Here is a 26,093-nt window from a genome sequence, read left to right on the forward strand (position 1 = left end):
GTTTACTGCTTGGGGCTCTTGAATCAGGCACAGTACCTGGCTGTCAGCATACCACCTGACATCATCTCATGCTCACTGAAGGACAGTTGACCCCAAGTATTTAAACTCATATGCCTTCATCACCTCCACTCCTTGCATCCTGACTATTCCACTGTCCTCCCTCTCATTCACACATAGGTATTCCATCATGCTCCTACTGATTTTCATTCCTCTTCTCTCCAGTGCATACCTCCACTTCTCCAGGCTCTCCTCAACGTGCACCCTACTCTTGTTACAGATCACAATGTCATTCGCGAACATCATCGTCCATGGAGACTCCTGCTTGATCTTGTCCATCAACCTGTCCATCACCATTGCAAACAAGAAAGGGCTCAGAGCCGATCCTTGGTGTAATCCCACCTCCACCTTGAACCCATCTGTCATTCCAACTGCACATCTCACCATTGTCACACTTCCTTCATACATATCCTGCACCACTCCTACATCTCTGCAACTCCCAACTTTCTCATACAATACCACACCCCCTCTCTCGGCACCCTGTCGTATGCTTTCTCTAAATCTACAAAGACACAATGCAACTCTTTCTGGCCTTCTCTATACTTCTCAATCAACATTCTCAAGCAAACAACACATCTGTGGTGCTCTTTCGTGGCATGAAACCATACTGCTGCTCACTAATCATCACCTCTCCTCTTAACCTAGCTTCTATTACTCTTTCCCAAATCTTCATGCTGTGGCTGAACAACTTTATACCTCTGTAGTTGCTACAGTTCTGCACATCACCCTTGTTCTTGAAAATCGGCACCAGTATGCTTCTTCTCCACTCCTCAGGCATCCTCTCACTTTCCAAGATTTTGTTAAACAATCTAGTTAAAAACCTCACTGCCATCTCTCCTAAACATCTCCATGCCTCCACAGGCATGTCATCAGGACCAACTGCCTTTCCTCTCTTCATCCACTTCATAACTGCCCTCACTTCCTCCTTGCTAATCTACTGAACTTCTTGATTTACTATCCCTATCAAGCTTCAAACTCTGAAATCAATTGTCCCAAAGCTGTAACCTATCTTCTTCTTAGTGCAACCACCAAGTGTTCTCCTGGGTATTACATCAGCTTCTGCAGCTGTAGAGTGGAGACTTCTTGGCGAGACTCATGATCGATCACAAATTCACAATTTGTTGGTTAAATTCTTCATATTGTATTGTCTGGTTTACTCAATCAGATTATACACTGATTGATGCAGGAATATTCTTTCATCTCACATTGTCCCAAAAAGTCGTAGTAATTCAGCTGAGTCTAATTTTGATCAACGACAGATCACTGCTAATTTCGAGCCCTTAACTTTTGCTCAATATTCACGTAGGTGCTGGTAAATTTAACCAGATGTTAGACTTGGCTTTATCTTGTGTGAATGCACTGCATAAAATAGTACAGGTCAGGCGGTAATTCATCAATTACATGAGGCTCCCGCATATTAAAAGTCCCATGTGAATAGGGCTTTAGTGCTAAGCACATTCTCAGGTTAGCCTAATCGAATATGCCAATATTAACTCAATATTGTCAAAGCAGTTTAATTGATAGGTTTGTGCCATTTTTGTAAGAAGACAATGTGTTTCTTTTTTGTCAACTCTGTGGTTGGAAATTCAAAAATTGAATTAGGACATTTTCCTGCTGGCCAACATGATGAGCAACATATTAATCTACCGGACATTCATTTGCATTGGGTGTGTAACCCATCAGGGTATCTATCCACAGTGCTCAGAACAACAAACTAATTTGTCTAAACAGTATAGAAATTATCCTGTCAAGGTGTATTAAAATTAAGTCAAATGTTTTTCGTAGAGGTGGAATCTGTGATGGTCTGAAACGGAAGCCTTAAAGATACTTTATGATGATTGCAAAAATATAAAACATATTTTGTTGTTGGGTGGAACCACAGATAGAGCTCCCTTACCTGGATGGGTTGGGGGTGGCATTACATGAAGCTAGTTAGCTGATATTGTGCACTCCACTTTAGGAAGCTAATTAAACAGCCAACTGTTAGCCACCACTAAAAAAAAAAAAATCCGCTCTCATTTTTGTGCATAGTAAAGATGCTGTAAATTCAGCATTGCTTGTAAATCTGTGTCATGGTTGTGTGGTCTGGGCTATCGGGGCTCGCCTGTTCCTTATCCCCTGATTGGTGTTTCTATTCACCTGCGCCCCATCTCCCTGATTGCCCCATGAGTAACCCTGATTGTGTCATTTGCCTGATTGCCCCTGATTGCCCATGCTGTACTCGCCTGATCCCCAGCCCCTTATTTGGCTTGCGATTCCGGTTCCTTCCCTGCCCTGCTCACCTATTCCACATTCCCTAATTGGTGAGCCTGTTCCTGCCCTGCCCTGTCCTGCTCACCTGTCCCCATTTCCCTGATTGGCTGTCTCAGGTTATATATTTCCCCTGGTTGCCCTGGCGCTTTGTCAGATCGTCAGACACACACAAACACCTATATGTTGACTCTTGGTTGCCGGATGCTTCATACCTTTTCCCAAGTCTTCTTTGCCATCTATAGCTTCTGTTGCTGCTATCAGTAAGTTAATTTATTTTATTAAAACATTGTTCTAGCCCAGTCTTTCCCCGAGTCTTGCATTTGGTTCCTCAATTCTCACCCCTGGCATAACTATCCTCTTATTTTTAATCAATTTCCATTTCAGAAAACTTTTTCCAGTGTTTACATAATGGTGAAATTTGTCTCATATTGGGTTGGGTACCGAACTCAATATTTTAAGGTTACCGAAAGAGTTACGTCAGTACTACCAAGTACCTACTCACATTAGATCAATTAGTGCCAAATTTTGGCACCAATTGAATCTTCAGTGGCAGAGATTTCCATTTAATGGTAATTCCTGTGCATCATACACTGCATGGCCCTGGGAGTGCTCTTTTATTTGCCTTTGGAACAGACTACAACACAATGAATTCCCCTCTGGGGTCACAGCTCGCAACATTAGTCCAAGTCATGGTCCTACAGTCAGCCAGTCAGTAAACGGTCTTCTATTTAGTCTGAGTCATACCCCCAAACAAACTACACATCCCAACATGAACCAAACAATTCAACATGTAAAAATTTAACATAAATCATAACAATTTCAACACAAACAATAATAGTCCATGAGCTTTTGCACTCCCCCAGCACAGACCCGTTAACAGTGAGAACGACCGCCTCCTTCGGTGGCTACATAGCCCCCCTCTGAGGGGTCAGTCATCCCCAATGACCCCATAACCCAACACATAGCCCCTCAAATGCCCAGGGTGTCATCGCTGGCAAACAGGCCTTTTGGGGCTCACAGCACAACTGGAGGAGAGTCACACTGATCGGTGCATGGGGTGCTGCTGTCGTCCCCCTCTCCAAAAACAGAACAGAGCAAAGGGGCGATATCGGGAGAGACTGTCCTGGCACAGCACCACCATGCGCTCCTGGCCAGGCATGCACACCTGATGCACCACCTCAGCCAGCCAGCCCACAACCTTGCTGGGCCCCTGCCAGTGGCTGCGAAGCTTGGGGGAAATTCCCTTCTTGCAAACAGGACAATACACGCATACCTTGTCCCCTGGCATGAAGGCCTGCCCAAGGCATTGTGTGTTATAGGTTCTCTTCTGCTGCACTCTGGAATTGGCCTGGGCCCAGCAGGTGTAGTTGTGGGCCACCTGCAGGGAGTTCCTTGGTCTTCGGAAGTAGTCAATTTTTTCCCCCCTGCAATCTCAGGCTCTGACACCTCTGTCCACACGGAGTACCGCCCTGTCTCTGGCCAGCTCCTCACCAATATCAGGGTCATATCTGCCTCCTGTTGCTGCCCCAACTGCTACGTGGTCAACGGGAACCACTCTCATTGCTGGCAGTCTGGCTGGCTGCCACTGTCGGCTCATCGCGCTGGTAACACTGGTCAGTCGGCTGGGGTAGACATTGCCTGGATGTTGGAGGCCATTGCCGAGACTGCTGTGGTGGAGGCCGAACTTGGTAGACCTCTTCTGCCTCCTCCTCTTCATCGTAGTCAGTTAACCTGACATGCAGTCAGAGAGCAGGGGCCTTCTATTAGGGAGGCCATGTGGAGAGTACCACCTCAGCTCATCCAGCTTTGCAGAGAGCCTCACTGAGGGATTGGGCCATGGTGAGGTGGACATGCTGGCACAACCACTCTGGCATGAGCTCGTGCAGGAGAATGTGTAGGGCCAGCTCCTCTTCGGCCTCTGCATTGAGCTGTTGGTAACCATGCTGGGCATGCAGCTGCACATCTGCAGCGAGGGTGTCCAGGCTCTCTCCTTCTTGGCAGCAGTGGCTGGCTAGTTATTCCCTGCTCTGGTCAGTGAAGGGTCGATGCCCAAATCACCTCTCCAATGCCATGGTCAGGGCCTGGAGGTCCTGCTGCTCCACTGGGTCTAGATCGAGGAGCACCTGCAAATCCTTTCCCTTCAACATCAGGGGCAAGTGAAAGGCAGGTTCTCCTTTGCTCTTTCCACTGTGCTATGCCGCTAGTTGGACTTGCAAGATGTACGGCTCTAGCTGTGTCATGCCATTGTACCTGGGCAGCTTGGCTCCCGTTCTATGCGCAACTGCAGGTTGTGACAGGCTGGGCGTGGGGACCAGTGGTGGTGGTTCGTTAGCAACAGCCCTCTTGGTCGCTAGGGGGCGGTCAGCGGTGGTGGCGACGGGCAGCAGGCGTTCCCCTGTATTGGCACATCTGGCCTCTAGGAGGCGTTTGGGCCGCGGTGCACTGGAGCCATCAGGGTGGGCTGGAAAACTTCAATTTTTGGCAGGTTCTTTTGCCATGTCAGGCTTTCCAAGCGCCAATGGGTCTGTTCAATGTCTTGCTCCAATCTCTGGATCTCACTCTCAATTCTTCAGCCCAACCCCACTTCTGACACCAATATGGCGAGCTTGCATGGAAAAAGGAATTGAGAGGAAGAGATGTCCACTTAATGGCAATTCCTGTGCCCCATACACTGCGTGGCTCCAGAAATGCTCTTTTAATTGCCTTTGAAACAGACTACAACACAATGATTCCCCCCCCCCCCCCGAGGTCACAACCAGTGACACTATTCTAAGTCACGGTCCTACAGTCAAGTCAGCCAGTCAGTAAATGGTCTTCTGTTTGAGTCTGAGTCAAACAGTAGTAAACAGTGTTTTGAATATTCTTTGTGTTACTCAAGTGTTTTGTAATAAAGCAATAAAGTAAAGGTTACTACATGATATACATAAACAGAAGTGTACAACCACAAGTATCAGTTGAATGACTCTAGTCAAATCTTCAGTTGAATGACTGGAACACAAGGCTCAATGTTTTCAGAAACCATCTCAATCAAAAACTCAGTGCAAATCACAAAGTTGCTTTCACAAGTACAACTAGAATGCTATTCTATACGTTTTGCATACAAAACAGCATATTTCATTGAGAACAATTACATAACTTGTTTTTGGGTTTGTTTGTTTTTTTGAAGGGGAGTTGTTGCTTGAAGAGTAATTGATACCACATAGTGTAATGGTATCTAACCTTAAATTATGTGAGTTTTATTTGAGAGTTTTGTTTATTGTTAGTTTAATTTCAACAGGTAAGAATTTGAGAAGGTCTATGGACCACATTTTTTATTTGTCTTTGTCTCTGTACCAATTGTTTTCATCTTAAGACCAAAACTAGAATGGGATAAGACCAAGATGAGGGGCTATTGAGCTCGAGACAGGTTTCTTGAACTACAACCCAGGTTGCCTCACCATTAAACTAGAATGACCGGGATTTCACTCCTACCTAAAACGACCATGGGTGGTCAAAATGATGGCCTGTTTTTAAACTCTATATTCTGTCAAGATAAATATCAAATTAAGATATTAATGCATTGCATACGTTGGTATGTCTGTTAGGAAATGACTGATACCAAAATTAACATCTTAACAACTATAATACTATTTTTAAACAATTTAAACTTGAGAGACATGGTCGAACTTGAATAGCAAAATTGAAAAACTGAAAATATTACCTGAAAAACAAAACGGAAAATACATATTGCTAATCTAACAAATGTAACAAGGCCTGTAAAACGTGAAATGTAAAAAAAACAAACTGAAAATAAGTATTGAAACAGTCCCAAACAATGACTGGAACTTAAAAAACTACTCTAGAATGGCCATGGACAGTCAATATGACCGCCCACGGTTTTTAAACTCTATATTCTGTCAAGATAAATACCCAATTGATATATTAATGCATTACATATGTTAGTATGTCTGTTAAGAAATGACTGACACCAAAATTAACATTTTAACAACTTTAATACAATTTTTCAAACAATTTAAAATTGCCGCTGTCCAACGCCTGTAAATACTGCAATGCCTCGGTGGTAGTCATGGTGCGTCTGAAATTATGTCTGTAACCAGACATGTTGGCAATAATCAAAAATCAAGTTTAGACTTTTACTTTGCACTGGAGAATGGTAGTATATTAAAAGGACAGAGCAATGAACTTCGTGAAGAAAATTGTGACTAACCCATGTCATAAATAGTGACGACGCGCACGGTCGTGCACAAATTACAGGCTGTCTTTTTGATGGCTCATAGTCATTTTAAATAGATCTTATCATAACTTTTTTTTTGCAGTTGATCTAAAACTAATCTTAATGTGATTATGTGCAATTTTAGGAGCATTAAGGGAGTAGCATGTCTGTATCTTTTTTTTTTTTTTTTTACAAAGCTATTAAACTTTGAAAATCCCAAACTGTCAAGATGACGGCCTTGGTCATTCTAGTTTAATTGCTGATGGAAATTAATCACTGAGAAGTCTGTTTCCTTTCCACTTCCTACAAACGTTCTTATTCTATTATACTTAAAGGTCTGTTATACTTATAAGGTTAAAAGGTTAAATGCAAAAGCACAGTTACAGCTCATGGCTGGAAAGGCGAGAAAATGGCGAGTGCGTGTATTTTGGGATATTTTCAGTGATGTGGTTATGTAATTAATGGATGCTACATTGAAATCATTTTGGTACTGAAATTATGTTCTCTGAGATGTGAGTCTTTTGTTTTGCGCTTTTTACCTTTTTACTCTGCCCTTGAGGTTTTCTCATTGAGTCTGGTTGGTGTCTACATTCCATTGCAAGCCTGCACACACAACATGATTGATAAATGTGATGAACAGGAAGAACCCAGACTCAAGGGTTATCGTTTTGGAAGATTTGAACAAGGCAAACTCGAATCATGAAAGCCATCAAAGACCTCATGCTTGACCAAGCTGTGCTAAACAAAACAGGCTGAGCTCTCCAAGTTGATATGATAAACCCAATCTGCCAGTGGACCACTAAAATGTCTTTGTTCAGTTTTGTTTTGTTTTTTTTGTAAGATGTGCATGTGCAAGAGAGGTGCATGCTAAATTGGAACCCCACCATTGCTCTAAAACACACACTAGGAATATATAAATAACTACTGTCTTATTAGCTCTGTATTTGTTTTTTTTAGTTTTTTTTGTTAGCTGTAATGAAGATCAGAAACCTTAGAAATTCTGTTTTGGTGAGAGTCTTCCAGGATATACATTCATCTCTGCTCCTCCTCCTTAAATCTTTCACTATTGTCATGTAAGTACTTCCCTTGTGTACAAAAAAAAAAAACATTACAAAGCACACTCTGATTCACCTAATGCCCATAACATGGAATAAAATTAAGCTCTTTTTAGTATTGCCAACTGTATGCCTCTCATCTCCGGATTCTCAGAGACCGATGTGTGGTTAGCTTGGGAGGACACTCAGACAGGGGCGGCTTTCATAAAAAGGTGAAATATGAGAGTATTAAAACACTGCACTTAATCTGTCCTTTCAAATTAGCTTCATTAATCACAATTAATGCTGAACATTATATTTCCACACTTAATTACATGTGCTACAAAGAAATAATTGCCTTGAAGGATGCACATCATGATCCATCATCCCTCCTGAGTAGTGCAGGATTTTCTCTGGTAATTAACAAAGGTGTATTCATTTGGGGGAAGTTGACAGCCATAGCTGAGAGGATGACGTAAAAAACGTTTTTTTTCTAAATTAGCTACAACTAAGTTAAAGTAAACAGCACTGTGATTTATCTGGTTATCAACCGACTTTCATAGGAATAAACTAAATGAAGGCTTTTTATCCATCTGTCTGTTCAGCCATTTAAAGGATGAAATATTTTTCTTTATTTGAGTATTAGATAGATAGGAGGACACAGGGGTACCAATGCCTAGCTGCTTTTAGGGAGGATATGATGACCCCAAAAAAACTAGACTGATAAATGCAGAGATGAAGGTTCAAATACTGCCAGAGTTTTTACATGACTACTGCCAGCTATTGTAATGTGAATCCATCAATCTTCCTTCACCCTAATCATCCATCACTTTCACCTCCACACTTGTTTAGAAATGAAAGGGACAATGTCAGTGTCCTATACACAAAGTTCTCCTTCACATGGCTGAGTCAAAATGATAGATCAATTAATTAATTGGCCTTGATTAACCTTTTGACGTTTGATTAATACTCTCATCAGCAGCAATAAAAGTGTCCTTGTGCTGCTCGGGACAAAACACAAGAACCTACATATCAAAAGAAACCAAAGTTGCACAAACTGTTGTAAACTACTAATACGACACGTTAGTCCCTAACCAACGGGTCTGACCCTTTAGCCGAGCGGTTAGTGGTGTCGCCTTGTGGTGCACTACACACCGTATCGAATCCCGCACCGGGCAAAAAAATAAGCGGTTACATTGGTGGCAGCGGTGAAAGTGGGATATAGGTGGTGTCGCACTTACAATGCCGTCCTTTCATCTCTACCCAGGAGACTCAAGAAGCTTAGCCTCCAAGAACAACAGTCGGTCACTAACGGCTCCAACGACTCATGACCACTGAATGGAGCACTAACGAAGTCGAAACTAACACCCCCAACGACCGTCGGTGCTTAACATCGGATCACAAAGAGCCACCCACACCATTAGCTCTGATAACGACGGGCGTGGCTTAACATCAGAACACAAAAGAGCCACGCATATCAGTACCTCTGATAACGACGGGAGTGGCTTAACATCGGAACACAAAAGAGCCACGCATATCAGTACCTCTGATAACGACGGGAGTGGCTTAACATCGGAACACAAAAGAGCCACGCATATCAATACTTCTAATAACGACGGGCGTTGCTAAACATCGGAACACAAAGAGCCATGGACATCATTAGCTCTGATAACGACTCCAAAGAGGCTAAATATCTGAGTCTCATCACCAGCCAGTCAGACTAGCTTGGTCTAGTCAGAAAGGCACGAACTGATGAAGCCTCTTGGATGAGAGGCGAAACGTCTTCACTGATATATAACCAAGTCCAGTTGCACTTGATTAAATTCCTTTGGATAACCATGACCTGGATGAGTGGGAACAGTTACAGACGTCCTGTCAGTCTTTGTTACGTATTCTACATCAGTGTTGCTTTTCATTTATATATATATATATATATATATATATATCTAAGACGTTATAAGTATTATGTAATTAATGAATAAGTACTTGAGTTTTGTTTTTGTTTTTTTGCAGAAAATTTAAACTGAGCTCAAAGCTATGAGCTTCATACAGTTTCTTGACTGAAGACCAATACATAGAACCGGCAATCACATTCAGATGGTGCTGATGATGTAAAATGTTTGAATTTGAATCCTATTGATTAAAAAATGAGAGGTCTGCCAAAATAACACTCTTACAAAAGTCAAAAATGGTTGAATCAGTTCATGTGGATACATTTCTTGACAGGACCATTTCATCCCTCAACTAAGTGACATCTTCAGTCTAAACTGACTGCAGGTATCCCCACCCCTTATAAACAACACAGTTGCATAATGACCGAAACCAACGACCAGTTTCGTGCACAGATATGGGTGTGACCGTTAACTAGAGTTGCAATAGCCAATGTGTATTATTCACAGAGAATTTGGAAATGTTTGCAATCACAGCATTGTAAGATGGTGACAGATGTATAACCACTGAAACCAACGACCAGTTTATTGAGCATACATCAAGACAATCTTACAAAAGCGCACTACCATTACAATAAAACTCAGAATTTGGATGAGGAGCACAGTGTGTATCTGAATTATCACTTTTCTCTTTCCTGAAGTCTACATTGGATATAATTTAAGGGTCTTGCTATGAGTTTCTGTTTTAATTCATCCTTTGTGCTTGCTTCAACCAAAACAATTTGAAATCACAGTTCCACAACTGGAACCTTAAAGTGAGGTCAATTCTAAAACGCGTTCCTTTGTGGATCCTGAACATGGAGAACTGGAGCAGGTTGGAGGCTGAGGCTGTAAAGTAAAACCTCAGGCTCAGCTTCAAGTTTATTGAGATCTTAGTGTGTTTACACATTCTAGGAATGTGTCTTGGTGGGATGCTCAACATGGAGACTCGAGACATATGTGTTTTTGGGGAAAAAAACCTAAGAAAGTGTGTAGTGTGCCAAGTGTGTAGAAATATATAAATACCTGCTTTTGCAGCACAGTAAGGGAGTAAGGGGGTTGTTGGTGACTTTGTCTACCTTGCATGCAATATAAAAGAAGAACCAAAGGTGACATATATGTATATAAATCTACTGAACAGTGTTCACTTGTTTGGTAATGCACTTTTAGGGGTTGCAATTCACTCATAAGAAAACATGTTCACATAATGGTTTACAGAGAGTAATTAAGTGGTTGAATCTCAAAATGAAGCGCCCCCAAAAAAAGTTCTGTCGGTCCTTTTTGATTAGATTACAGTGAATTAGATAAAAATCATATCAGATAAGCTTTGAATCATCCCTAGGCAGAACGTTTTTATGAGCATTCCTGGTTAAATAAACACTTTAAAATTTTAATAATTTTACTAAGCTTTTTTTTTTACAAACAAGCTAAAAACATGTCGAGTACTTAATTATTACTGGTTCATAAATGCAAAAAAAATACAAAACTAGATATTGTAGATTTAAGCTTAGATGATTTAGTGATTGAATGTGGAAGAAAATATTTGATTATATTTCATATTTTATTTTATTTTCAGCTCTGTGTGGGCACATCCCAAAAAGAGAAAGGAAGCCACTCAGCACTCTCTCCTCTATCTTCTGACTAATAACCTTAATCAAGCCAATAACTTAGTGCTTTAATGAACCTCAGAGCAAAGAGCAATTAAAATCTGCTGAGGTGTCCTGTTTTATAACTGAGATGAGAGCAGCAATTCCGGTCACTCAACTACCTGCTATCAATCAGCAGAGGTGAAATGTTTGAATTTTCCTCATGAAACTGCTTGATGACAGTTAGCAAAGGCCAAGGCAATAGCTCTTATGTTTAATTGAATTTCCCTTTCAGATCAACCTAGCATTGATACAGGAAACTCTCGAAACATTTCCCCTAGGTTTGTACATTCTATTGATTGAATATAAGAACTGAGTTCCAGAAGAACTCACAGGCTCTCATATTATCTTTTTTCCCTTTTCAAGGATGGCTTTGGGTGGTGAAACCTGGGAATGGATCAGTGAACCAGGAGATGCATCATGCCTCATAAATATGCATTTTGAATTATTGATCTTGACTTGCAGCTATACTAACGTAAGTGACCACTATGTGTGTGTGTGTGTTTATATATATATATATATATATATATATATATATATATATATATATATATACACGTAGTGTAACCTTTTTTCACCCAGGTAAAAAGCTCCACCCCTTGGTGAAATGAGATTTCTTGGGAGTAGGTAATTATGACACGTTTCTTTATAAAAATATAGAATAGAATAGTACAGCCTATATAATCCGAAAGGATTTTCCAGGTGTTCAGAGTATGCTGTAGATTTGACTTGACTTCTGCTTACTTGGTTTTCATAGACTGTTCAGACAGAGCGATGGATATGTCAATTCAAGAATACCATTTATGTGAGATTCACATGCTTTAGAAGTGTACTGTCCATGCAGGGTGGCAATTGCAGTGGGCATATTCAGGGGTCTAAACAGACATATACCCAGCATTTAAGTCAAAGCAAGTATACCTGACACATTATCAGAGTATTGCAACTGCAACTACATTCCATAAAACAAGAGCAGAATAAGATGAGAAATATAGAACTTTATATAGCTATATTCAGCTTTATACAGCTGTACAGATGTCACTTAGTTGAGTGATGAATAAAAAAACATATTTAAAAAATATATATATTTAAAAAAAGCATATTAAAAAAAGCATATTTAAAAAACCTAATAAATTTCATATGTGTATCATCTAATGGGGGGGGGTAATAAAGACGTTTTACTTATAGTTACGAAGGAGATATTTTTTTTGGTGTCTACAACTGGTGGCCAATTCGCTTCTATTAGGTTTTTTTTAATATGTTTTTTTTAAATATGTTTTTTTAACTACATGTCCTCCCAACTGTGCCCCAACACCACCCCAATATACAATTCACATAAGTTACCTTGTTATATTTTTAATGTACGCCATTTCAACAGTGCCCTGGCCCCTAAATGCGTTTTAAAACAAACCCCAGTCCCATTGGTTGTAATATTTTCTACCCCTCCATTGGTTGCTGTGCATCATAAGTACCTACCCCATTGATTGTTATAATTTGAATGTTTCTCCATCTGATTGGTCGCTGTCCAACCGAAATTAGGGGTGTGACGCTGGGCAACGTAACTGTATGATTCTTTGTGAAAAACACATTAGGAGCTGAGTGTGAGACGCACGAAACAGGCCTTTACTGCTACGCATAAAAATATTTTTTCCTGTATCCATGTTGATATTCTGCTCCTCATTAGTTGAGCACTCAACGCCATTGATGGTTTCGGGGAAAAATGTATATATATATAGTAATGCAGGAAACAAGTTTTAATACTTTAATACTTATATATACACTCACCGGCCACTTTATTAGGCACACCTGTCCAACTGCTCGTTAACGCACATTTCTAATCAGCCAATCACGTGGCAGCAACTCAATGCATTTAGGCATGTAGACATGGTCAAGACGATCTGCTGCAGTTCAAACCGAGCATCAGAATGGGGAAGAAAGGTGATTTAAGTCAGTGTTTCTCAACCGGGGGTCCGCGGACCCCTAGTGGTCCGTGGTGTAATTGCAAGGGGTCCGTGAAAATAAAATATCTTTAAAAAAAAGATCCTATGACATTTATAGAAATAGGATTATTTTACTCAAATGTGACTGAGACCGTTATCTACCTAAACTGTAAAGGGTAAAAGGACTTTTTTTTCTCTAATTACATCTGTTTCACAAGTGTAATTTATTGCATTTTAATAAGAGATCTCGCTCCCGTTTGCATTGTTAAAAGTTACTGCATAGAAATTCTGTTTTGTTGCATATATCTGAAAGTTACTGCATAAGAATTCTGTTTTGTTAACTATATCTAAGTTACAACTGAAAGCTCTTATTTTTGCCCCAAAGAGTGAATAAATGCTATAATGCAATTTAAAATGCAGTTTCTACTGTTTCTATCAAATTGCAACCCCCCTCCCCCAAGATCAGGTGGAGGGGTCCTCAGGGTAGATCAAAAATACGCAGGGGATCCAGGACCCCAAAAAGGTTGAGAACCACTGATTTAAGTGACTTTGACTGGTTGTGGTGCCAGACGGGCTGGTCTGCGTATTTCAGAAACTGCTGATCTACTGGGATTTTCACGCACAACCATCTCTAGGGTTTACAGAGAATGGTCCGAAAAAGAGAAAATATCCAGTGAGCGGCAGTTCTGTGGGCGAAAATGCCTTGTTGATGCCAGAGGTCAGAGGAAAATGGCCAGACTGGTTCGAGCTGACAGAAAGGCAACAGTAACTCAAATAACCACTCATTACAACCGAGGTATGCAGAAGAGCATCTCTGAACGCACAACACGTCGAACCTTGAGGCAGATGGGCTACAGCAGCAGAAGACCACACCGGGTGCCACTCCTGTCAGCTAAGAACAGGAAACTGAGGCTACAATTCGCACAGGCTCACCAAAATTGGACAATAGAAGATTGGAAAAACGTTGCCTGGTCTGATGAGTCTCGATTTCTGCTGCGACATTCGGATGGTAGGGTCAGAATTTGGCGTCAACAACGTGAAAGCATGGATCCATCCTGCCTTGTATCAACAGTTCAGGCTGGTGGTGGTGGTGTAATGGTGTGGGGGATATTTTCTTGGCACACTTTGGGCCCCTTAGTACAAATTGAGCATCGTGTCAACGCCACAGCCTACCTGAGTATTGTTGCTGACTATGTCAATCCCTTTATGACCACAGTGTTCCCATCTTCTGATGGCTACTTCCAGCAGGATAACGTGCCATGTCATAAAGCTCGAATCATCTCAGACTGGTTTCTTGAACATGACAATGAGTTCACTGTACTCAAATGGCCTCCACAGTCACCAGATCTCAATCCAATAGAGCACCTTTGGGATGTGGTGGACTGGGAGATTTGCATCATGGATGTGCAGCCGACAAATCTACAGCAACTGCGTGATGCTATCATGTCAATATGGACCAAACTCTCTGAGGAATGTTTCCAGTACCTTGTTGAATCTATGCCACGAAGGATTAAGGCAGTTCTGAAGGCAAAAGGGGGTCCAACCTGGTACTAGCAAGGTGTACCTAATAAAGTGGCCAGTGAGTGTATATTTATATATATAAGCCTAGATTATTCTTTGTATTTAAACTTCCAGAAAATATCTCTTGATAAAAACACAACTTAGAATTTCATGTATGAAACAAGAATAATAAATACCTTTTTTTTCTGTTACTCTTTTAAATATGGATTTTCCCTACAGCACAGACCTTCAGCAAGACTGATGAGTTTTGACCAGGGCGGTGTGGAGCAGGAGAGGTAAGGAACAGAAACGGGGCGGGATCAGAGATGATTGCTGAGCCAGAGAAGGGTGGAGTTGGAGAAATGTCAAATTTATTACATTGGACCTCAGTCGAGGGTAATAATTGATTTTTCCCCCCACTGGATCAATAAAGTGTACAGGGCATTTAATGAGGGAGAATATCAACCTCATTTAGCATAACAGTGTTGGCGCCACTTACTGAGTTTACCATTTGGTAGTTGGTTCATCAGGAAGGGCTAGTTGCCGAAACGTCTCCAAATGGCATGATATTAATAATTCACTTGATATGCAGATCATTATGGGCCCACTTTATACCTAAGCCCTTGACTTATGTATTGCACAGCAGCACCTTACTCTACTTATTCCAAACCTAGAGTTGAGTGCAGTGAGTGTCCTCCAAGCAATGGGGGGGGGGGGGGGGGGACAAGGTCTGTGCACTTCTCATGAGAACTGAATAATTCTGCATTGCATTTATTCTATATGAATCGGTATCAGGCTGTCAGAAGAAGATCAGACAGTAAACCAAAGCAGTCTAGATGACAGACACACCGACTCTGTGTACTGGTCAATTACCGACAACACTGGCATACAGCTGAGTCGTGAGTGATGCATTTAGTTTCATTTTTATTGTCAAAAATTTTTATTAAATGCATAGAAAACGTCAAAACATACTAGGCATTGAAACGTTTGGTTTGTTGGCGCCTCACAACGATGTAACACTTTTACCAATGAAAATATAAGTATGAGTAGTGTAAATAGGTGGCAAGGAGGATTTAAACAATGGGAAAATTAATAACTTCTTTTAAACCTGACAAAATGCTTATTAAACATAAGATTTGCCAGTCCCAACTTTTCATTCTATTGTTATTTGGAAATAATAGCAGAAGCAGAGGTAGATCATGGTGTGTCAGTTTTATCTGCCATCACATTGCAGTAAAACCTATTTCCAGACTCCAAGAGCTCTTGTATCTACTTGCCTCCTGAAAACACCCTCTGCTAACCATTCTGTTTTCTAGCAGTCACATACTATTCAATGAATGTGCAATTGCAAAGTCTTGTGGCTTTTGTATTTGCAAATGCATAAATAATGTCCTCAAAGTCCAATATTGTTTTGCTTAATGGGGATCAGAGCAAGTACTGTGAGCCTATTTTTTAACATTGCTCAGTGGGGATATATGCCTTGATGAGTTTCAAGGATGAGGAGCTCTGCTCACCTGATCAAGGGAAATAGATATGGTTTATAAAGAATAGAAATAATAGTAATAATAAAAAAAACTGTATCTGCTTCTTTAACTTCAATGAGCTGTAACCAACATTGATTTTGCTCTACTAACATGTATATGTGCTCAAATTAAAGCTTCAAACCGAATCTTTCCATTGATGTCCACATTTTGCTTGTCTGTTGTTTATATGTTGTCCAAAATTGGACATAAATTTAATTCAGTTTTTGATATAAGCAAAGCAAACATCAATAGATGCAGACAAAAATCAAATCGAAACAAATTGTGAAAATTACAGCATTTATTTTCAACTGAACAGGCTGCATAGAAAACAACAATAACAAGATCAGCATCATGGAAAAATACAACACTGCCTTGACATGATGTGACCAGGTTATCGGGAAGGATTTTCTGCACTTTATCATATAGCAACACTTCTGCAGTAGGGGAGTGGCAGCAGAGCAGACAACAGATGAAAGTGGAAGTTCAAACTCAGTGCAAAAGTAGAGAGAGAAGTGCAAATTCTTAGAAATGGTTGCAGCATTGGATAAAACGGGAACTGGGCCAACCATTAATGTAACGCAAGAGACATATGCAAGAGTCGAGAGATAACAGGAAGCTGTGAAACCACCTGCAGTGAATGTATAGATGGAGACTGAGCTAAGGAGGAGAAAAATGAGTAACTGCCCTATAGTCCCCTCATGAGGATTGCACCTGACCTGCTTACTATAAAGAAGGGGTGCTCTCAGGGGAGGATGCACACTTTGGTAACTATGCTTTATGTGTGCCATGCTTGCAAGAATTAATAAAGTGTGATAGAACTGCAAATAACGTTTTCTCTGAATCCTCTGTGTTTAGACAAATGAGTAGTCTGGCATAGTATTGCCACAACAATTTGGGGGCTCGTCCGGGATACCTTAGTCGCTGACTCTGGACTCTGCAAATCCCACAGATTGAATCTGCACAGCTGGCGAAGAGATCAATGATCACCCTAAGACCCAGAAGGTCTACCTCCCTGGAAGGGAGATCGTAACGGACTCCCAGGGTGAGAAGAGGCTGCCTGGAGGGAGCAGAGGATGGAGCCAGTGATGATAGTGTGATAGTACTGCGAAGAAATTTGTCTTTGAATGCTTTGTATTTAGACAAATGAATAGTCTGGTCTAGTTTTGCCACGACAATCACAAACCAAATCACCAACCACATGGTTGGTGATCTTGGATAGCAAGTAGTCTGCTCTGAGAACAGAGTAAAGCAAGAAATCTAATAAAGGGTACAGAAACGTTCTATACATCATATGTCTACCACACAACATAAATAACCAATAACAGAAAGATATTTCTCTGCAGATTCTCAGAAGCCAATTACTTGGTTTGATTAGATAGCTGAGTGCCTAAGGAAGCAGCGTTATAACCAACATATCGTCACCTTGTTAAAATAATGGCCTAAGTCATATTTTCAAGTTTTTCAAAAAACAGAATAAACTGAAACTGAAACAATTTTTTTCAGTTTATTCTGTTTTTTGAAAAACTTGAAAATATGACTTAGGCAATTATTTTAAGAAGGTGACGATATGCATGTTTTGTGTATATGTATTTAAGATTAAGTTTTGGTCAATTTAGAGGTTGCACCCCACATGTTATTGCACAGCAAACTCTAGTGGGCATACTGGAAATGCTGCTGATGCATAGCAAAATAAAAATACAACATATAAAATCTTTAAATGCTAATTTTGTTCTGTTTTAAAAATAAAGCAACACCCAAATCATGTGTAATAATCTGTGCAATTTGTTAAAATTGATTTAGTAGCTTAAAAGCCTTAACCACAGCAGAGCACACACTAGGAGGACAAAGCCATTGTGGTTGAGCACAGGCTACTACCTGTTTTGCCATTGCAAAATATATGAAACATGGGAAAAATGAACATATATAGTCCTAAAAACCAATTTAACTAAACTAATTTTGTACTCCCTGTCACCATAACTACTGTACACTAATGAGGGAGATGGAAAAGATGGTTTGAGCACATTATTTTCCATTCTCTGATTTCAAACAGGTTTCACATTCTATTTTATCCAACTTGTCATTCAAATTCATTTACCAAATTATGTTGCCTTACTCTCTTCATTGTGCAACTATATAAGCTGCAACTGCAAAGAATACACTCCAAAGTTTGAGAAAAAAAAATTGAGGACCAGCCCAAATGTCTATTTGGCCACCCCATTCAATATTTTCTGCTGGTGCCACTGGCAGTGGGATATGCCAAGGCAGCGTACCATGCATAACAGCCTCAGTGGATAAATTAGTAAGGATAGATAATAGATAATTAGCTGGGAAGAGCTATTACGTAGAGAGACAAATCAGATTTGATTAACTAGAGAAGCTATCTATAATGTGTTATAAACTCCCCAAAACCTTAATTCATAGGCAGTTAAGGACCATGTGTGTGGAATGTTCCAGTATAACTACAGTTCTGCCTTGGTGGAAAACAAATCTTTTCCAAAAGAAGACGCACATCCCAGCACAACCAAGTGTTAGCATCTGCAGCAACTGAGATCATGCAGGTGACTCCTCTTTCCTTAGACCCTCGATACATGTGTGGGAGAAAAAAAACCAAAGGAATAATAAGAGTGGGACATGTGAGCATTATTATAAAAATGCTTTAAATATCTACAATATGTTGGTTAAAAGAAAGAAGGAGGCAGAGCATTGAAAAAGCTCAAATCATAACTGTATTAAAGCTGCAAGGAAGTCCTCATGATTAGAGTGGCTGACATTAAATTATAGCGCTTTTACTTGATCTGGCTGTTGGCAGATGCTGGAATGTAGCAGAAAAGAAAACAACCGTATCATTTCCTTATAAATAGGTGAATTAGCTGATCAATAGTCAGACTGGAACAATAATCTTTGTCAATCAAACATGTGGGCCATGTGGGGAGTGAAATATTACAAGCAGAAATTCCTTTTTGTCATTAAAATGGAAGTGAATTGTATTTTTTTTATTCTTTTAACTATTATGTGTTGATTATATGGTTCCTGATTGCTTTTTGGAGAGCCACATACACATGGGAAAGCTACGAAGAGAATTCAGCCTTCTTTTCTTTTTTTTTTTTGCATGGATAAGTGGAAAAATTGATAGACTTTCTGAGCATGCTAAGTATAACTAAACTCATGGAAATTACAGATTCATCCAATAGCGACCTTGGCTAATTAATTTCAAATGTAACGGAAAAAAAACATTTATTCTGCACATGTTCTGAAAAAATTACTTTAAAACGTTAATACATACAGGTGCAATTTTCTATATCCAGAACTTGTATTCAGTATCATAAGTACTAACACAAACGTTCTAACACTGCTACTGCTACTGTTACCAGTACTACCTCTACTACTATGAATTATATAATAACAATAGTGGCAATAATGATAGGCTATTTTGTGGGAGCACTTGCTATTGGTCTTATTGCATATGATGGCAATTAGGTGATGTTCTTCAAAACACAAAAAAAAGTGATTGGTGTCCCTTGAAAGTTAATTTCAATGTCTCAAGAGACATTAACTGCCAGAGTTAGTTGATTCAGTGTCAAAGCATGTATTATTGGAAGGAGGATTTGATGGCGAATAATTTAAATACCCTCTCCTGAATGAAAGAATGAGAGAAATTCTGAATGAGAGAACTGGTTCTCAACCTTTATGTGGGATAATAATGCATCGAACATTGTTCAATTTGACAATGAATTCATTTTCACTGACGTCTGTTCTCTAATTAAATACAATTTGATACATTATCTTCCATTTACTTGAAGGTGATGCACTGGTACCTCTAACCAGTAGCTTCTCCGAGCAGTGAAGGCTGGGACTTGTTTGTTTGTTCGGCTGCTGCTTGCTGCCAGCATTAAGCCCCCAGACACCACAATACCCATATCCAGAGTGATATTTTTTCCCTTCTGTCCAAAGGGACATGGTCAGCCCATCACACGTTAAAATATAAAAGCTTAAGCAAAGAAACCATCTTGAAAATAGTGTCTTAAAGTCATTTTTTGTGGCCCAAGCACCGCAGTGCTGGAACTCTCTTGGATGCCTTCGTCCATAACACATTGGTTGCGGACTTTACGCAGAGTTGTTGCACAAAAATCCAAATGCAAGGACAGGCATTCCAAGAACAAGGAGCAAAAGCTGAGTTGGAGCACAATTCAAATCCAAGCAGGAACATAGAAGATCTTTTGCAAGCAAGATTATTCCTGAATGTGCATAAATTTTGAGCAAGAGCAGAGTCTTGTTGAATTTATCACCGAGCCATTAGATTTACCAACTCTGGGAAATGGCATGTTTAAAAAAAATGACTAAAGTTTAGCATCACTTTAAAAAACATCAACTAGCACAAAATTGGATTTAACTCATTTATTTAATCAAACCAAAATTTAAAATACATGTTTGGATGACCTCACTGAGCATGTCCACAAAAACATTTGAGCTCTAGCCCTTGGGGGTTTCACAACTGTAAAATATTTATATATTTGTAGCCGGGTGGTAAATCTGTTAAATATGTTAAATGATTTTCCACTTAAATTTAGTATAGTTTAACTGTTAATATATGTAATTGTTACACTGTCAAGCCATGTAAAATGTCATTTGATGTATTTAAATTGTGAGGCAGATTGTGAGTGTATTTTTATAGTTTTGGTTGTCATTGCATGTTTTGACCAGTAAGTGGCAGTGGCGGACTTTTATTGTAACTCCGTGCAAGTTATCCAAGTGCATCTTGGGTATTCTTTCTTTTTTTTCTTGTGTGGAGCGCCTGAAGATTGCGGTGTGACGAGGCTCTGACTCCGTAGTAAGTAAGGGTAAATATCTTGTGAAATATACCTGTAACATTATTCCAAACAATATTGTATGTCGGTAATTTGACAAGATGGTTTGATTTAGACGCTACTGGAGTTGATGTTCGGTGATTTTGGGCGGGAGCCGTCGACCGCTGTTCGCCATTGCAGGCATGACAAGGTAATGTTGGCGTGAATAAAGCCACACCATGCCATTGTATTTGGGTAGTAAAGGTTTTATATGCATTTTAATTCTGTTTAAAGGTAACTGACAGAGTGAGAAGTTGCGCGATCTTCAGGAAGTTCCACATGTCTTTGTTAAACCCTGTTTAACGTACATAGTCCACTGCCGTATTTTGCACCGTATTTTGTATTTATTATTTCCCTTTTTAAAATCTTTTCTGTTAAACTTGCCACATCTGTGAACATTTATGAGCTGTTTGCTCGAAAGACACAGGAATGTATGCACTCAGTAAAACGATCTGAAGTTCAAACAATAAAATTAAAGCTACAAGAACCCCGGAAGTAATTGTGTCCTGTGTGGTATCTAATTCCACGGGCTACATATTGGTAATTGACCTCATAGATTTTTATGAAATGTTATTGTATTTTCTTGGATTATTTTCAACTGAAGAAATTTGGCTATGATGTATGCCTTATTACTTATTACTAGTAGTGTGTCAACCTACAGTGTAAATTGTAAATATATGTTTTCCGATACCACGTAGTAGTATTTAGTAGCATCATCCGTTATTTTGCGGATAGCAAACTGCGCTTCCGCCTGGGCGAACCATGTCGTTGCCGATGACTCCCAGAACTCTGGCAATTTGAGAGAAACCGCGTTGATTTCGTCAACCATGTTCGTTCGAAAGATTGTCTCTGATAACTACCAAGAGACAAACGTCGGGGTCACCAGTGTAGAGGAGCTCAAGCAGGAGTCGTGACAACTTTCTCTTTCGGCTACACAACGTGCACCATTTATTCCTTCCAACATTAGAACAAAAAACCCGCGCAGCGGAAGTGTGTCCCTGTAAACTCGAACCGAGGAAACAGCAGGTGTAAACTAAAGTTCCTACTAGCTCAATAAGGGGAATTATGTAGCCCCATAACCACTACATTTTGTTTGTTGTTTGAAATCAGTGGACCAATACTTTTTCAAAGTTCACGCCAAAGCTTTTATTATCCCACATGCCAGACTCCCGTGTTCCAACCTTAATCTCAGCAGCCTTACTCTGCCCATTGTGTCCTCCACTTCAAAAACTATCTGGTCCGAGATCATGGAGTCTTTCAGTGTAGCAAAGTTGCATGACTGCGCTTTTAGCTTCAGGTCAGTCAGAAAGCTATCAAAAGGCTCACGTTGTTGCTGCACACGTGAACGAAATACACATCTCTTGTATGTTTAATTTTTCTTTGGAGAGCAATGCACATCAAATTTATCAAACACTTTATCGAGTTTCGCTTTCTCATATTTATTTTCATACACGTGTAACCCTGTGGTTAAATTATAGGCCTTAGATATATTACATTGCACTATTAGATAAGAGTTTGGCCTATGTTTGTTATTTTGTATACCTTTTGAATATGAATATATTATATTGTTGATATTGTTCTGCAAAACAGTTGTTTACCAATGTGAAATGCATTTATTTTAGTGTTGAAACTTACCATTGTTGTGATTGGTTGGCCGTGGAGAGAATACCTTACCTTGAATGTGATTGGTTGAGAGGGCAGCGGAAAACGTCAGCACGAGCAGACTGGACTGGGAGAAAGAGGTCTCTCGTCCCTTGTGTGAGCAAAACGGAGCAGTTTGATGTCGAGTTGTTATATGCTATTTTGCGGTGAGAGAAATGTAATTGAAGTTTAGTGAACAGTGATGTGTGCGGGTGTCTGACCGAGACCCATCCCGGGAACTGTTTGTGTGGATTTGGGAGACAAACTGACTACTCGTCAGTCCCATATGTGGACCCAGCGAAGTTACGGAGCGAGCTAGCCAGTCGGTGTTCGTTGTTAGCACAGCAAGACGGGCGAATGGACTGGATGCGGTGAGGGGCTCTCCCCACAGTGAGTCGGGCCGTCTTCTAGTTTAGCGAAGTAACGTTATCAGTTACAGTGTAGTGGTGGGTTCATGCGACCATCGAGGAACGCAGAAGGTGTCGTCTGTTGCCGTGTTGTGCTGCCGAGGCGAGCGCACGGTTCGACCGTGAGATGGTGCTAACGGCTAACTAGCCAGTTAGCTAGGATGGCTGCCGGCCTGACGTTCGCTGCTGCACTGAGACGAAGAGGAGCATTCATTGTGAGTACAAGCCGGATGTGCGGGCTTCCAAGGGGAGCAAAGAGGGCTGTTTAGGGTCCCAACGTACCCGATAAAGAAACAGGCCTGCAACTGGGGGTTGACTTGCTTTTATTTTATTGCCGGTTTAGTTATAGGGTTATTGAGCTGTATGCTAATGTGTTAGTCTGATTAATTTGTGTATATCTGAATGCAGATGCTTGTTAGCCATTGAGGCTTATCACTTTCATTCATTCTAATAATTATTACTCATAATACATTTGTACATATAATTCTATGTACCTGCGTGAGTGTGGATTATTCATGTGTGTTTATTCCTGTGGTGTCTAGGCTATGGTAAGTGACATGTTGAGACAACCTTAAAGGGCTAGTCCACCATTTTAATATAAGTTACTCGGTGACCCATTGAGGTGTCTAGACCATGTTAGATTGCCTTAAAGGGGTCATATGCCATATTTGAGCGCCTTAAAGGGGTAGTCGACCTTTTTAGTTGGAGTTACCAGATGACACTGTAAGACATTTAGAGCCTTTAGAACATACTTTAAACACATAAGAAGCGAAGTTAACATACTTCAATAGTTTATTGGATACCGAGTTGTATAGAGAACTCAGGAGCATTGTCCTTGACAGTTAAAAGGGATAGATAGTGCTACACACGAAAGTATTGTATGCTTCAATGGCTTGTGGGCCTGCTATTGTTACAAGTAACGTTACCTTCCTAGCATCCGGCTTTGTTCCCAGTCCCATGGCCGCGATGTACAGTTGAAACTGCCGCTTGAAGGTGCGCCAGTTATGGTCGACATTCCCGGTACGTTTCAAACTCTCCTGTGGCTTTAAGGACTCCATGTCGCTCATCACAATTTACACCTCACTGTAGTTTTACATAATTTTATGAGATCAGACAGGAGTCTCTGTGGATTATGATGTTTGCGGATGACATTGGATCTGTAGCGAGAGAAGGGTACAGGTTGAGGAGAGCCTGGAGAGGTGGAGGTATGCACTGGAGAGAAGAGGAATGAAAGTCAGTAGGAGCAAGATGGAATACATATACATGAATGAGAGGGAGGACAGTGGAATGGTGAGGATGCAAGGAGTAGAGATAAAGAAGGCATATGAGTTTAAGGACTTGGGGTTAACTGTCCAAAGTAACGGGGAGTGCAGAAGAGCGGTGAAGAAGAGAGTGCAGGAAGGATGGAGTGGGTGGAGAAATATGTCAGGAGTGATTTGGGACAGAAGGGTACCAGCAAGAGTTAAAGGGAAGGCTTACAAGATGGTTGTGAGACCAGCTTTGTTATATTGTTTGGAGGCAGTGGCACTGACGAAAAGACAGGAGACGGAGCTGGAGGTGGCAGAGTTTAAGACGCTAGGATTTTTATTGTTAGTGACGAAGAAGGACAGGATTAGGAATGATTATATTAGAGGGACAGCTCAGGTTGGACGGTTTGGAGACAAAGCAAGAGAGGCAAGATTGAGATGGCTTGGACGTGTGGAGGAGAAATGCTGGGTATATTGAGAGAAGGATGCTGAATGGATGTTGTGAGGGAGGACATGCAGGTGGCTGGTGTGACAGGAAGATGCGGAGGACAGGAAGAAATGGAAACGGATGATCCGCTGTGGCGACCCCCTGCGGGAGAAGCTGAAAGTAGTAGTAGTAGTAGTAGTAGTAGTAGTAGTAGTAGTAGTAAAGAGTTATGGCAAGCACTAGTTATATTAGTATTATTTTATTTAATGAGAAAATCCACATAGATATTAAAAATCTAACTTCACAATTTGGAATTAAAAATAATAATTGCCTGTATGTTTTATAGAGAACAATGCCAATATGTGACGAAAAAAGTTTTTTTTCTTCTTCTTATAAGCCCATGTTAATTAAAAAAAATCTTTGAATTTTACTGTACAAAGAACATCTTAAAACTAGCAAGAATTTCCATCCAATTTAGTCATAGAATCACAACATTTCTTTGGCAACCTTAATGGTGAGTGCATTTTTTGTCATTATTTCCTTATAGGCATTGTATAGATTTTATAACTTTACACTTCATTAAACAAATGAGGATTAATTTACATATCATAACACATGATAAAGTTTGCTTAACTATATGTATATTTGCTCTTTTAAAGCTTCTCTATCAATTCATCAAACTTCATCAAATATATTTTGATAAATACATGTTACAGCTCATAATGTCTCGGGTATATGAATGATTTTATGGACTGACGAATTTAAACGACTTCCTCTGTACTGATATGCAAACTTTACATCATAGGTGGCGGCTGAGGATGAGGAAGGCTAGTATTTGGGTGTGGCAAGGTTGCTGCCACTAACTGGGTTCCCTGGCACAGAGACACGTACACAGATCGGAAATGAGGACACAGCCCATTTACTAAATCATTTAAAAACACCAAAGGTAAAACCATGTGAAAAATACTAAAAATAAACCTTAATCGAAAGTATTTTCTCTTGCGCTGGCCTCTTCATTTGGGGTGTGGAACCAATTTATCTGTCTTGAATTAATTAGACCAATTCAGGACAGCTGGCCTACACACTACTCTGCCACATTGACCAACTACTTGTTATAACGACCTGTAGCACGCCGTTCAATCGCCCCCTTTCCTTTACTGCTCATATCAACGTCGGTTCGGCAAAGCTTGTAAAATGCACGAAATTCATCCCTGGCCTTTTTTGTAATGAATGTTCTCCACTCAGGGTTGAATAAGTAAAGATTTTCGTTGTGGAATTTTGACTGACTTTTACATTCAGCGTTTACACATTATTGTGAGTGATTGCACACCAAATAAATTAATTAGAAGAGCATTGATTATACAGCTGCATCAGTCAATAACCTGCAAAATAATAATTGAAAATATATTGAAAATAACTCCGATTGTAACAGAGTG

Source organism: Lampris incognitus, chromosome 5, assembly GCF_029633865.1.
Source record: "Lampris incognitus isolate fLamInc1 chromosome 5, fLamInc1.hap2, whole genome shotgun sequence".
In the NCBI taxonomy this organism is placed as follows: Eukaryota; Metazoa; Chordata; class Actinopteri; order Lampriformes; family Lampridae; genus Lampris; species Lampris incognitus.